The sequence below is a fragment of the Panthera tigris genome, chromosome A3 (assembly GCF_018350195.1).
Source record: "Panthera tigris isolate Pti1 chromosome A3, P.tigris_Pti1_mat1.1, whole genome shotgun sequence".
NCBI classification, from domain to species: domain Eukaryota; kingdom Metazoa; phylum Chordata; class Mammalia; order Carnivora; family Felidae; genus Panthera; species Panthera tigris.
This window is the reverse complement of record NC_056662.1, coordinates 54,305,804-54,319,487: the sequence shown is the minus strand read 5'-3', so window position 1 is coordinate 54,319,487 and position 13,684 is coordinate 54,305,804. Positions and strand designations below refer to the sequence as shown.

The window sequence follows — 13,684 nt, the reverse complement described above, 5'->3', positions numbered from 1 at the left end:
ACAGAAAAGTTAAAAGTAAAATCATACTCCTCACCCCTGTTTCCACCCCATAAGCTTATTGGTTGTAACCACTGTTAACAACAGCCTGTGTCTGGCCTTCTTGCTTGCTTTTTAAGATTCTGTTTTTAAAAGTGTAAATTAAAGAGAGAGAGAAAGAGAGAGAAGGAGGGAGGGGAGAGAGAAATAGGATTTGCTTGGGGTTCCTGGGTGGCTCAGTTGGTTGAGCGCCTGACTTCGGCTGAGGTCACGATCTCACGGATTGTGAGTTCGAGCCCCATGTCTGGCTCTGTGCTGACAGCCTGCAGCCTGCTTCTGATTCTGTGTCTCTCTCTCGCTCTGCCCCTCTCCCGCTCATGCTCACTCTCTCTTTCATTCAAGAATAAATAACACAAAAAAAAAATTAGAGAATTTGCTCACCCGTACCCCATTTGTTGACCTTGGCCTTTCTTCCATTTCCCCCCATTCTTTCAGTTCTTTATCCTCCAAAAGTAAAGGACTTGAACTTCAGCAAAATAATTAATAATTCTTACACATATTCATAGTTAAAAGCCTTTGAATTACCTGGCACACCAGAATTGTCTCAGATAAGATTTTAGAGTCTGTGTGTCTTGTTTTGTGTTGCCTTGCCTTCCCTGTCCGTCCATCCTGCCTTTTGAAACAAAAGGGGTTTTGCCCAAGTTTTATCTAGTAGTGCATGTTAGTGTTTAAGGTTTAGTTTTGTCAGTGTACCTTTTATGGGTATTGTAACTATCTGGACAGCAACGGGCCCGTGTCATAAAGAGTGCTAGTGAGCCTTTTAATAATGTGACGGCCATGCCTCATTTTGTTGCTCTTCGGTCGTATTGCATTTTTCACGAATTGAAGGTTTGTGGCAACCCTGGGTTGAGCGAGCCTATTGGCGCCACTTTTCCAATGGCATTTGCTCACTTCACGTCTTCATGTCACGTTTTGGTTAAGGCTTGCAGTATTTCCAACTATTGCATTAGTATTACATTTGTGATTAATCACGGTGATCAGTGATGATGGCTGGCATTTTTTTTTAGCAACGAAGTATTTTTTAATTACGCACGTACATTGTTTTCTTAGACCTAATGTTATTGCACACTTAATAGGCTGCATTATAGTGTAAATATAACTTTAAATGCACTGGAAAGCCAAAAAAAAAAAAATTCATGACTTGCTTCTTGCAGTATTCATTTTATTGCAGTGGTCTGGAACTGAACCCTCAGTAACTCCAAGGTATGCCTGTATGTGTCATTAGATTGTCTAGCTATGGCGTTGAGGTGGATAGCAGGCTTTGTAGGCTGATCCCGAAAACTGATTTGGACAAGGGGGAAGATCTCAGGAGTAACACACCTTATCAGACCTTTTGGAGAATGGAATTTTGTACCATCAACTATATAAACAAAAATCTTAACAAACCATTGGAAGTGGCGTTGCTAATTAAATTCCTATCTGTTAGAATTTTTAGGCAGTGGACTGTAAAACTTAAATTCATATTAAGATTTGCATTATGACTTTTTTGTCATGGTATTTTAGATAAGCCTTAATAATTTTTTTGGTACTGCATCGTCAAGTTTTGATAATTCTTAAATCCACTTGTACGTCAAAGCCGCAGAATTGGAGCTGAAGGACCCTTGTCCTGAAGGAGGAAACAGAGGCACAGAGTCATACAGGGATTGGGTCACTGAACCAGGCCTGGGACCCCATTCTGATCTGTGGACTCATGCCACTTTTTGTGATCTCCTTATATGTGGTTGACCCCATTGCCCGCAGTTTCAGTCCTACAAGGCAGAAATTTCCATTATTTTAGAACGTAGAAACCTCAGAGCTTAAAATCTGACCCATTTTCCCTCCTCTCCAAACACCTGCCTTAGCCATATGTGATGGCACTTTGTGGCTGTTCAGAGAGTTAGAAATCAGTACTTCTTTTTTTTTTTTTTTCCATTTTCATTAATGAACTTCTAATCAACAGATATAATCAACTGATAACCAGCATTGTCATTTAGAACAGATAGAAAAGCAGCCCAATGCAGAAAATCTTGGAGTTTGTTAGGGCGCCTGGGTGGCTCAGTAGGTTAAGCATCCATCTTCGGCTTGGGTCATGATCTCATGTTTCGTGGGTTTGAGCCCCGTGTCAGGCTCTGTGCTGATGGCTCAGAGCCTAGAGCCTGCTTTGGATTCTGTGTCTCCGTCTCTCTCTTTGCCCCTCCCCCATTCACGCGCACGCTCTCTCTCTGTCTCTCTCAAAAATAAACACACACACACACACACACACACACACACACACAAATTAAAAAGAAAAAAACTTGGAGTTTGTCTTGCTCAGGACTGCTTTATCTTGAGTAAGAATCCTAATTTCATGGGACTTTTTGAAATTTGGACCCTTGCTTATGGCCTTCCATTACTCTCTGGGCCCTGACTGGGGACCACTGTGCATGGTGTGAGTCCACATGGGGGAAGAAACCAGGGTTGAATTTTAGCCAGGCCACTCAAGGAGACTTTTGTATAGCTTTGTTCAGTGTCTGAAACTAGCACTTTCCCACCAGAATAAAGTTTTCCACCAAGTAGCTTGGTAGGAATGAAACATAGTTAGTTCTGCCAGAAGTCACCAAGAGAGCCTGGCCCCATGTCCTTCTGGTCAGGCAGGGACCCTGCATATTCATTCTGAGCTGGATGTCAGCTTGGGCCACTGTAGGGCCTATGTGCTCTGAAGAGGGGTCTCACGTGGAGAGGACAAAGAGGGGTAAGAAAGGGCGAGATGAGGCTGTGACATTTGGGAGCCCAGAGGGCCTAAAATTTAGGGGTCTGGAGGTTTCTCGTGGTGCATTTGGTATGTGTAACATTGGGTTGTGATGCTCACCTGATGTAACCTGCGACTCTTTTGGTTGTGTGCACTACTCAACCCAGTCAGATGATGTTTTTCAGTAATTCTTTTTGCTGCATTAACATCTAAGAGAAACGGTTCCTTTGAAAATAAGGTGCTGTGTGCCTTCGTGGGCTTGCTTCTTTGATGCAGCATTATGCTGTCCCTACCTGATTGGAGAGGCTGAAGCTGGCCTCCCAGTGTAGCAGATACTCCAGACCGATGGCGGCAGTCAGTCTCTGCCTGAGTCTCCAGGCTCTACCTGTTAGTGGTGATCTTTTCTGAGGAGAAAGAGCATTGGCAGGGCTCTGAAATCAGGCCGGGGCGCCGTCTGACTTTGGCTCAGGTCATGATCTCACCGTTCGAGGGTTCGAGCCCCGTGTCGGGCTCTGGACTGATGGCTCAGAGCCTGGAGCCTGCTTCGGATTCTGTGTGTGTCTCTCTCTCTGCCCCTCTGCCGCTCATGCTCTGTCTCTCTCAAAAATAAGTAAATGTTAATAAAAAAATTTCAAATCAGGCCAGCGTAGGTTTAGATTCTGGCTGTGGGCCATCTTGTGGCTTAGTCCCTGAGCTGTATGATAAGATTTCTCTCATCGGGTTGCTGTGAAGGGGGAGCACCAGTGCAGTGTCTCACTGGGACCAGGACAAGCTCTTCTTGTCTCTGCCTGTTACTCTGTTTCTGTGAATCAGGGAGAAGGAGAGGTGGTATCCCCTGAGCACCAGTATGAGCCTTCGGGAGATTTGAATGGTCCAGGAACAGTGGCCAGCTGTAAAATAGGTAGAGCTGAGCGTCCCCACACACAGCTTTGGGCCATCAGCGGAACGGGGCACATCCCCCCTTGCTAATCCTTCATGACTCCCCTGGAGTAAAGCGCATTAGTGATGGACGTCACCACTGGACCTCCATGCGGGGCTAAGGTATGAAGGACACCGCCCGGGACCTCCGGTGTCTGGTGCTGTAGCAGGCACTGGAAGTCTAAATTAGACTAAGGTCGGCACTGGTGGCGGGGCAGGCCCTGGCCCCAGGACCCATAGTGCTCCCAGAATTGCAGATCGAGGTACCGAGGCACGCAAGCCCAGAGCACACCCTCCCAGTTGAAACAGGTGCTGTAGCCAGATGCCCCCAGAAGACAGGGGAGAAGCCCCAAGTTGTGGCTCAGGTTTTTCACAAACATATTTGAGAAAAAGAAAATGTCAGTGTTACAGACAATTCAGAAAATCCTGTGGATTTCGCGGTGACAAAATGTTGCATTATTAGGAGTCCAAAGTAATGTGGAGGGGAGATATGTTTGGTATCAGGGTTCATTGCTTTCTGGTTCTACCTCTTGGTCATCTGTTTCTAAAGGGAGATGCACATGGTGCTAGTGGAGAAATATTTTCAAAGGAAAACCTAGACGCGTTTCGTATATTCCCGTCTGTGTGCAACACACTCTGTAGACTGTCCTTGAGTCAATTCTTGGGCGAGAACCTTCTGCAGTCCAGCTGACCTTGTGCTGGGTAGCGTTTGCAGTCTGAGGTGGTTTTTGCATAAGAGTGTATGCTTTCCTGATGGGTTTAAATCTTTGTACTTAAGATCTGATTGGAAATGTTTGTCCTTACCAGAGGTTTTGAATACGCCAATAGCCCCACATTAAATAAACATAGGACGTGGGCAGGGTACATTTAAACCCAGGATGAGACAGGTCTTGATCCCTCTGTTTATTTCCATTGAAGGCGTATGCTTTGTGCATTGACCGTTTGTCTGTGAAATGCTTTTCTCTGGGAAAACACTGCAGCCTTCCTTTTTCACACTTGAATCCCAGATAGCCATTCGTGGATTCGAGCCCCGCATCGGGCTCTGTACTGACAGCTCAGAGCCTGGAGCCTGCTTCAGATTCCGGGTCTCCCTCTCTGTTCCTCCCCCGCTCTCACTCTGTCTCTCTCAAAAATAAATAAAGGTTTAAAAAAAAAAAAAAAATACTTGCTCAGGACCTGAGTCCGGATACTAAAACTTCTATTTCTGGAGATCCTGTCATTTGATTGTAAACATGTAGCAGAGAGAAGGGTGTAATTGTCCTGGTACACGTCTTGCCCAAACCTAGTATTTCTTTTGTGCTGCGGCATCACCTTTTCCTTGCATTAAATCATATATATACATATATATTTTTTAAGGTCTGCAGTCTTTAAAATAATGCTAGAGAGTGCATAAAGAGGAATTAATTTTTTAATCAAAATTTATGAATGTGCCATACAACGTTTTTATGAAAGCCCTACTTGAATTATCTTTTTCTATTGGACTAAAATAGAATTTGATTTTTTCCATGGGGTATTTAACGTTTTGGGTCATAATCATGCTAGGGATGAATAAATAGATCTTCTCTGAGTGAACTGTCAGGACCGATCCCCTCTGGGTCTGAAATGTAATTAAAACTGTCAGTGAACTCTCTTGGAGGTCCACAGAGCTTCAGGGTCCCCTCAAAAATGCTGGGCAAGGACTGAAAAGAGCCCCCCAAGTGCAGAGAACGTAAGGCAGCAGCAGACTCCCCCAGAGCAAGGAGGAGAGGCCACAGGTCATCTCCGTCAGGCTGCTCTTGTCCCCACTTCCTTGTGGTTTCTGGACGTTATTCTCAGATTTCCTGCAGGGATGTTTTGTAGCACAAGGCTGTGGGGTCCAGTAGGGGATCTCTCCCAGTAAATGGCCAGTGCAAGAGACCTCTGAGACAGAGGAGTGAGTCTCTAAATTTAAACATCCCTGCTCTCTGCAACCCTTCTCCCTTCATTAGGCTCTCAGACTTGCTTCCTTTCCACCGGGCAACCTTTCTTTTGTTTCCAGCAGGCTTGGAAGGCTGTGGGGAGGAGCCGTCTTGGGGAAGAGGGCTGAAGAATCTTGGGAACTTAGGTGCCTGGGTTATGGCTAGCTGTCCCCACCGTCCCCATCTCTTTCCTCCATAGAGGTACCTGACTGCCTCAGAGGTACCAGACAGGGATCTGAAGGTGGAGGAGGAGGACGTTTTTGTTTGGGCAGGGGTCAGTAGGTACAAAGCAACTTTTTTCTGGGGTGTATTGAAAATATTGGACCCTCATGCACTGCTGGTGGAAATGCAAACTGGTGCATCCACTCTGGAAAATAGTGTGGAGGTTCCTCAAAAAATTAAAAATAGAATTACCTTACGACCGAGCGATGACACTACTAGGAATTTATCCAGAGGATATGGGAGTGCTGATGCATAGGGGCACTTGTACCCCAATGTTTATAGCAGTGCTATCAACAATAGCCAAGGTATGGAAAGAGCCCAAGTGTCCATCAACTGATGAATGGATAAAGAAGATGTGGTTTATGTATACCATAGAATACTACTCAGCAATGAGAAAGAATGAAATCCTGCCATTTGCAACAATGTGGATGGAACTGGAGGGTATTATGCTAAGTGAAATAAGTCAGGCAGAGGACAGTGATCATATGTTTTCACTCATACGTGGAATTTGAGGAACTTAACAGAAGACCATGGGGGAAGGGAAGGGGCAAAAAATTAGTTTCAGAGGGAGGCAAACCATAAGAGACCCTTAAATACAGAGAACAAACTGAGGGTTGATGGGGGCGTGGGGGAGAGGGGAAAATGGGTGATGGGCGTTGCAGAGGGCACTTGTTGGGATGAGCACTGGGTGTTGTATGTAAGTAATGATTCATGGGAATCTACTCCCGAAACCAAGAGCACACTGTATACACTGTATGTTAGCTAACTTGACAATAAATTCTATTTAAAAAAGAAAATTACTGGTTTCAGGCAAATAATTTTCAGGCAGTTAACTTAAAATCAAACGAGCACGTGGTCCCAATAAATGTGTTTTTTTCTGTTTCCTTTCAGAATTCATATGTTCCTTCTATACAAGTGATTCCCCAGATCATAATCCTCTGCTGAGATTTGGGTTGGATTCAAGAATCTGGAGAATTCCTGCAGCTTTGTAACTTCAGGAGGTGTGACCAGCTGAGAAATTCACCTTTTGAGGAGTTCTGCGTTTTGCCAGTCATCTCTTATAACTGAGTGCCAAAGGTAAGCCTGTGATTTCCTGCTTAAAACAGCTGGGAGAAGTTGGTGCTTTCGCCTCAAATGCTCGATTTGCATGGTAGGTTTTCCATTAGTAAAATGACAAGAAGTGTGGCCCTCATGTATTGAGCTACATAAACTGTAAGTTTTCAAGGGCCCTGGTTCAAAAATGAGTTGACTGTTCCTGCATCAGCACATGATGGCATTACTTGAGTGACCAGGAAGCAGAATGGTGGGTGTCCCCCCACTTATAAAACGCCCTGTGGCACCAGCTCAAGGTGGCCTTGAGTCTGTACAAGTCGAGGCCTTCCTTGTGCTGCTCTGGGACTATGAGATAAATAAGAACTGCCTTCGGGATGCTTTTGGTCTGGTAAAGGTTCGTTCCAACTGTGACGCCTAGAAGAATAGTCTACATGTAAATGTGCAAACGGATAAAGGATTCTGGGGAAAATTCTGCTTGTTTGTATGAGAAATCTGCTCGCACGTGTTAAAACTGTACCCGTAATACAGCATGTGGGCTCTGAGATCCAGGGATCCTGTAATAGCCGTTCCTGGGCAGAAACATGTAGTCTGTATAACAGAAATATTTTTCAGCCCTAACAAATCATTTGGGACATATGATTGAAATTGTAAGGGTTGTGGTTTGGTAGTGTGGTTAATCTGGTGTTCTGTCTCTGGCTGGGCCGTAGGCAGGCTTTATGAAGAAGGTACAGTTTGGAGGTGGGAACACCCAATTCACTAGCTTTTCCTCAGACCCTTATTTTGCTTGTGTTATTCACAAATTGTTTTAAACTGTTCTTGAATCTATAACTTTGGGCTGTAGAATCTCTTGGTATGATTTCTGTAAGTTTATTAATTTAATATAGATGAGAATTAGCTTTCATCTCATCTAAAACTGCTGCTAAAATTTTTGTAAGTGGGTTTTTTTTTTCCCCCTTAACGACTTTTTTTTTTTTTTTTTGAGGCTTCTTAATTTTACTTCTGCTCCTTTTTGATGTGTAGTAACCTGAACAGCACAGAAATAATAGGTAGTATTTCATAAGAGTAGGATTAAGTGTCTGGGTGTCTTCAGCTTATTATTATCCTTTATGATTTCACTTGGAGGAAATGACATGTCCCATTTATTTAGAGTGTTGTTCATTGTGATTTCCAGGTCTAGGGCTTGGTTTGGAATTGAGAGCTTGAAGGTCATATTGTGTAGCTGAATTCTATGCCCTCCTTCCTCTCTCCCACTATGCTTAAAGTTATCCTGACCCTGTGCCCCCTGGACTGGTCTCTTACTAGCTTTACATAGCCTCATGTGTCGATGGGGCATTCCCAGGTTTCTCCTTCAGACCTGATGTAAGATAAACACCATTGGGATGTTTCATGTCCAATCCTAGGAGATTTCCATTACACAGAAAAGCTCTTACCCTTTGCAAATCAATTTTTTATAATAGTCATTGAAGTGGAACCTTTTAAGACTTAGTCTTTTATAAATGCAGTCACGTATTTCATGGTAATAAGCGAGAAATTAGTGAAAATCCTCAAATCTGATCGTCAGGATTCATCAGGAATTCATCAGTATTAGAATGTGACACTTAATGGCATTAACACACTTCATGTTATCACTTCAGTTATTCTGAAAGTGTCTCGTTCGGAGAGTGGTAAGGCAGAGAAAGTAACGTGCTCACTCCTAGCAGTATATTCTGCACGAGTGCCCTGCAGGTATCTATTACTATTAGGCAAATGGTTGATTCCTGTGTACAGTTAGATAGAGAACCATTCATAACCATGAAAAGATACTTACAGAGATATCTATACACATATTATTTTAACTAGTTCATTTCTATAAGCTCATGACATCCATGACCAAAAAACCCTGATTGACTTATTAAGAATTACTTTTGTGGTTTAGATAAATGTCCAGTGGGAAAATCATTAGATGTATCCATTTGTATAATAAATATTTATTGTGAGCACCAACTAGATTCTAAACCATTGACCGTTTTAGCACTGTGTTTTAGCAGCTACAAAAATAGATAAAATAAGCTCTAGAAAGCCTTTCTCATGCCCTTGTGGGATGAGGTTGGACCCTGACAGCTGTGGCTGGTTTCTTACAGTGAGTCCCTGGTGCACATGGCAGGGCGATCTGGCTGGCCCTCAGAGAGGAGTCTGGAAAAGTCAGAGGATGCTCTGTTTGGAGTGAGTTTTGAAGAATGAGGGCATGTGTGCACCGAGGCATACTGGGTCCCCTTGGCAAGGACAAGCTAGGTGAATTCACTGGGTAATGGATCTTAGAGTTTCCAGATCATTTAAGCAATATGGGTGGGGACCCAGCATGCTCTTTGGTCAGTGGTCTTTCAATTGCCAGCAGGAAAAGGGCACATTTTGGAAAGAAGTGACAGCCGTGCTAGCCTGGTAAGGTGGTTAGTGGGATGTCAGCCTCGAATGAATTGCCCAGTTATTGGGACACAAAGTTTGCCCTGTCCTAGCGCAGACCTGCACCTAGGGCCGGGCTGAGGGTAGAATGAATGAAGACGGTGGAATGTCCATGCTCCATCTCAGAGGGGCCCAACTGGAGTCCCAAGCCCCTGTTTACCAAGTTGTGCACTTCCCTGCCCCATATTGTCTTCCCTGGAGCCTCCCCCACTTTGAGGTTGAAGAGCAGAATCTTGGGAACTCCCTAACCTTGACCCTGCCTATTTTGCGAAGTGGAGACCATGGGAGAAGCCTGGCAGCAGACCCTTTCCCATTTACATTAGAACTGTTAGAGAATGCGTAGCCTGTACTTAACTCTTCTCATGTATGATTGAGAATCGACTGGGATTCATGGTCATTGGAGGCTGGCTGGGGTTTACTGGGGATGAAAGACATGAAAGGGCATGGTACACTATGCTGAAAATCTCTCATCTTTTGAGAAACAATTTAGAACCATTTTCAGGACAGAAGCTTAAGGGGTAGAAGGATCATGGTGTTACGGGGCAGGAAAGACCGTGGCTTAGGTGAGAAGACTCGTGAGCGAAGTGAAGGAAAGGAGACGAAGATTTCAGACCGTCAATTTGCTGATAGGAGTATCGGAGAGCAGATGTTAGCGGGGATCCTGTCCACATCATTTCCTTTATTCTTTTTTTCAGTTTTCTGGAGGTCTAATTGACAAAATTGTGAGATACTGAAAGCATACTTCGTGGTGATTTGATACACCGTATACACTGTGAAAGAATCCTGACCATCTAGTTAATTAACACGTCCATCACCTCACATATTTCTCTTCTCCTGTGTGTATGTGAGAACATTTAGGTTCCCTCTTAGCAAATTTCGATTAAATAATGCAGTGTTATTAACTGTAGTCACTCTGTTATACATTAGATCCTTAAGCTTTATTTATCTTCTAGCTGGAAGTGTGTCCCTTTTATCAACCTCTGGCTGTTTCCTCTAACCTCAGTCCCTGGCAACCACTTTTCTACTCTCTGTTTCTAGGAGTTTGACCTCCTCCCCCCCACCAACCCCCCCGCCAGATATCACATATAAGTGATACTACACAAGATTTGTCTTTCTCTGCTGGCTTATTTCACTTAGCATAATGCCTCAGGGTCCATCCGTGTTGTCAAGAATGGCAGGATTTCCTTTTTTTTTTTTTTTTCACGGCTAAATGTTATTCCGTTATGCATAAACACCACGTCTTAATCCATTCATAGCTGGATAGACACGTAGGTTGTTTCCGTATCTCGGCTATTGTGAATAACAATAGCAGTGAATTTGGGGGTGCACACATCTCTTTGATATCGTTTTCGTTTCCTTTGGATAGATATCCAGAAGTGGGATTGCTGGATCATATGGTACTTCTGTTTGTAATCTTTTGAGGAATCTCCATAGTGTTTTCCACAGTGGCTGCACCAACTTACTTTCCTATCAACAGTGAGAAGGTGCTTCCTTTTCTCTACATACTTGTCAATACTTGTTGTCTCTTGTATTTTTGCTAATAGCCATGCTAACAGGTATGATGAGGTGATATCTCATTGTGGTTTTGATACATTTCCCCGGTGATTAGTGATGTTGAGCGCCTTTTCATGTACCTGTTGGGCATTTAGATACCTTCTTTGGAAAAATATCTGTTCAGATCCTCTACCTATTTTTTGTTTGTGTTTTTGCTACTGAGTTGTATGAGTTCTTTATATATTTTGGATATTAGCCCTTCATCAGATAATGTGATTTGTATTTTTCCCCATTCCACAGGTTACTTTTCACTCTGTTTATGGTTTCCTTTGCTATGCAGAAGCTTTTTAGACTGATGGAGTCCCACTTGTTTATTTTTGCTTTTGTTGACTTTTGCTTCCAAAAACACATTGCCAAGACCAATGTCAAGGAGCTTACCGCCTATGTTTTCTTCTGGGAGTTTAATGGTTTCAGGTCGTATATTCAAGCCTTTAATCTACTTTGAGTGAATTATGTCTATGGTGCAAGATAGTGGTCTAGTTTGATTCTTTTACATGTGGCTGTCCAGTTTTCCCAACACCATTTATTAAAGAGACTATTCTTTCCCTGCTGTATATTCTTAGCTCCTTTGTTGGAAATTAATTGATCATCCACGTATGGGTTTATTTTGGGGCTCTTTGTTCCATTGATCTATGTGTCTCTTTTTATGCCAACACCATACATTTTTGATTACCACAGCTTTGTAATATAGCTTGAAATCAGAAATCCATGCCTCCAGCTTTGTGGGTCTTTTTTGGTTTTTTTTTGTTTTTGTTTTTTTTCCCTCAAGGTTGCTTTGGCTATTCAGGATCTTTTGTGGTTCCATACAAATTTTAAGATTGTTCTATTTCTGACAAAAATGCCATTGGAATTTTGATAGGAATTGCACTGAGTCTGAAAATGGCTTTGGGTTATATGGACATTTTACCAATATTAATTCTTGCAATCCATGAGCATGGAATATCTTTCTGTTTGTGTTTTCTTCACTTTGTTTCATCAGTGTCTTACAGTTTTCAGTGTATAGATATTGTACCTCCTCAGTTATATTTATTGCTTAGGTATTTTATACTTCGTGATGCAATTGTAAACGAGATCGCTTTCTTAATTTCTCTTCCTGATAGTCCATTGTTAATGTAGAGGAACAGAACCGATATTTGTACAGCATATTGATATTGTATATTGCGACTTCATTGAATTTGTTTATCATGTCATCTGCAAATAGTGACCGTTTTTCTTCTTCCTTTCGGATTTGGGTGCTTTTTGTTTCTTTTTCTTGTCCAATTGCTCTGGCGAGGAATTCTAGTACTATGTTGAAAAGTGGCAAGAGTGGACATACTTCTCTCGTTCCTCGATCTTTGGGGAAAAGCTATCAGTTTTTCCACTATTAGGTATGTTATTAGCTGTGAGCTTTATTATGTTGAGTTTACATTGCTAAAAAATACTGCAGTATTGATTCTACCACAGTTAACCTGGTGGTGGAGTTGATGGGAACCTGCTTTAACCTACTGGACACTTTTCAGTCCAGGTTTGCTCAAGTACAAGGGCTCTCAAACATCTGCACCTGTGCTCTCATTTGTACCCCATGCTTGGAGTGTGATGCTTATAATGCAGGGCAGCATTCCATACAGATGGCACCACCCCTGGAGAGGGTGGCCGTGCCTCTCTCTCCCTGTTCTGGGCAGCCAGTGAATCTGAAAAGGGATTTCACTTGACTGTAATATCTTTGTGCATCTTAGCAAATTTCACATTATTGCATATTAGATTTGCTGCAATATTCTAACCAATTATGGTCTGAAAGTGGATATTTCTCTGTGTACCGAAGAAACACATTTTATTTTATTTTTTTAAATTTTTTTTAGCGTTTATTTATTTTTGAGACAGAGAGAGACAGAGTTTGAACGGGGGAGGGTTAGAGAGAGAGGGAGACACAGAATCTGAAACAGGCTCCAGGCTCTGAGCCATCAGCACAGATGCCTGACGCGGGGCTTGAACTCACGAACTGCGAGATCATGACCTGAGCTGAAGTCGGATGCTTAACCGACTGAGCCACCCAGGCGCCCCAAGAAACACATTTTAGATGTCAATCCTTTTTGTCTTCCCATTGATCCTTTTATTTTGAACTTCTTGAAGAGTAAATGGAGGGACTGAGATGGATTTTTAAAAATGCTTTAAACTTACATTCCAGTGAGCTCTTTTCTTCTTCCAAGGATCAAAATTAAAATGGAGCATAAATTGTTAAAAAAAAAAAAAACAAAAAAACAAAACAACCTACCAGACACTTTTCTGGTACCTGGCACAGGGCTTTTGCCACCTCTGTTGTTGTCCTTAATCTGAAAGACAGATCTCATTACCCCCATTTCATGAACAGAGGCACTAACCCTCAGGAGAGGGTAAGAGGATTGCCTGTGTTCATAGAGTTGAACTTGCACAATAGCATTTTGACCAAGGTCCTGGTTTATAAGTCCATGTTCTTTCTCTTCCCCATGTCCCTGACATACCCTGGCAATGACACAGTAATCCCTTGTTGTCTGAGCACTAACTTGGGACCGGGGTCCACTTGACACTCAGATTACACAGCGTGGCCAAAGCCCAGAGCTCATAAGAGCAGGCTGTACCCCCACATTTTCCTGACCCAAAGCCTTTCATTCTTCCTAGACCATGAATTGTATCCATTTACTTATTTTTTTCCATAGAAAAGTCTCCAGGAACTAAGTATGGTTTGGAAGCAAGTCTCTTTTGGAAACTTAAAGAAGGGAGCATGAAGGAAAGCTTTGGGAAGGATCGGAGGGATGGGAGACAGGAAGCTGAATCCCGTGGAGGGCATTGTACCTGCTGAAGT

General features: G+C 42.9%; 1 protein-coding gene across 3 annotated transcripts in view; it reads left to right on the top strand.

Annotated features, from left to right (window-relative positions):
• NCK2 (NCK adaptor protein 2) overlaps positions 1-13,684 on the top strand; it is a 152,577-nt gene that overhangs the window by 71,431 nt on the left and 67,462 nt on the right. For all 3 annotated transcript variants that reach the window (XM_042981066.1, XM_042981067.1, XM_042981065.1), the window contains exon 2: positions 6,712-6,897. The gene's annotated coding sequence lies outside the window, so the exon portion shown is untranslated. The remainder of the gene's footprint in view (positions 1-6,711; positions 6,898-13,684) is intronic.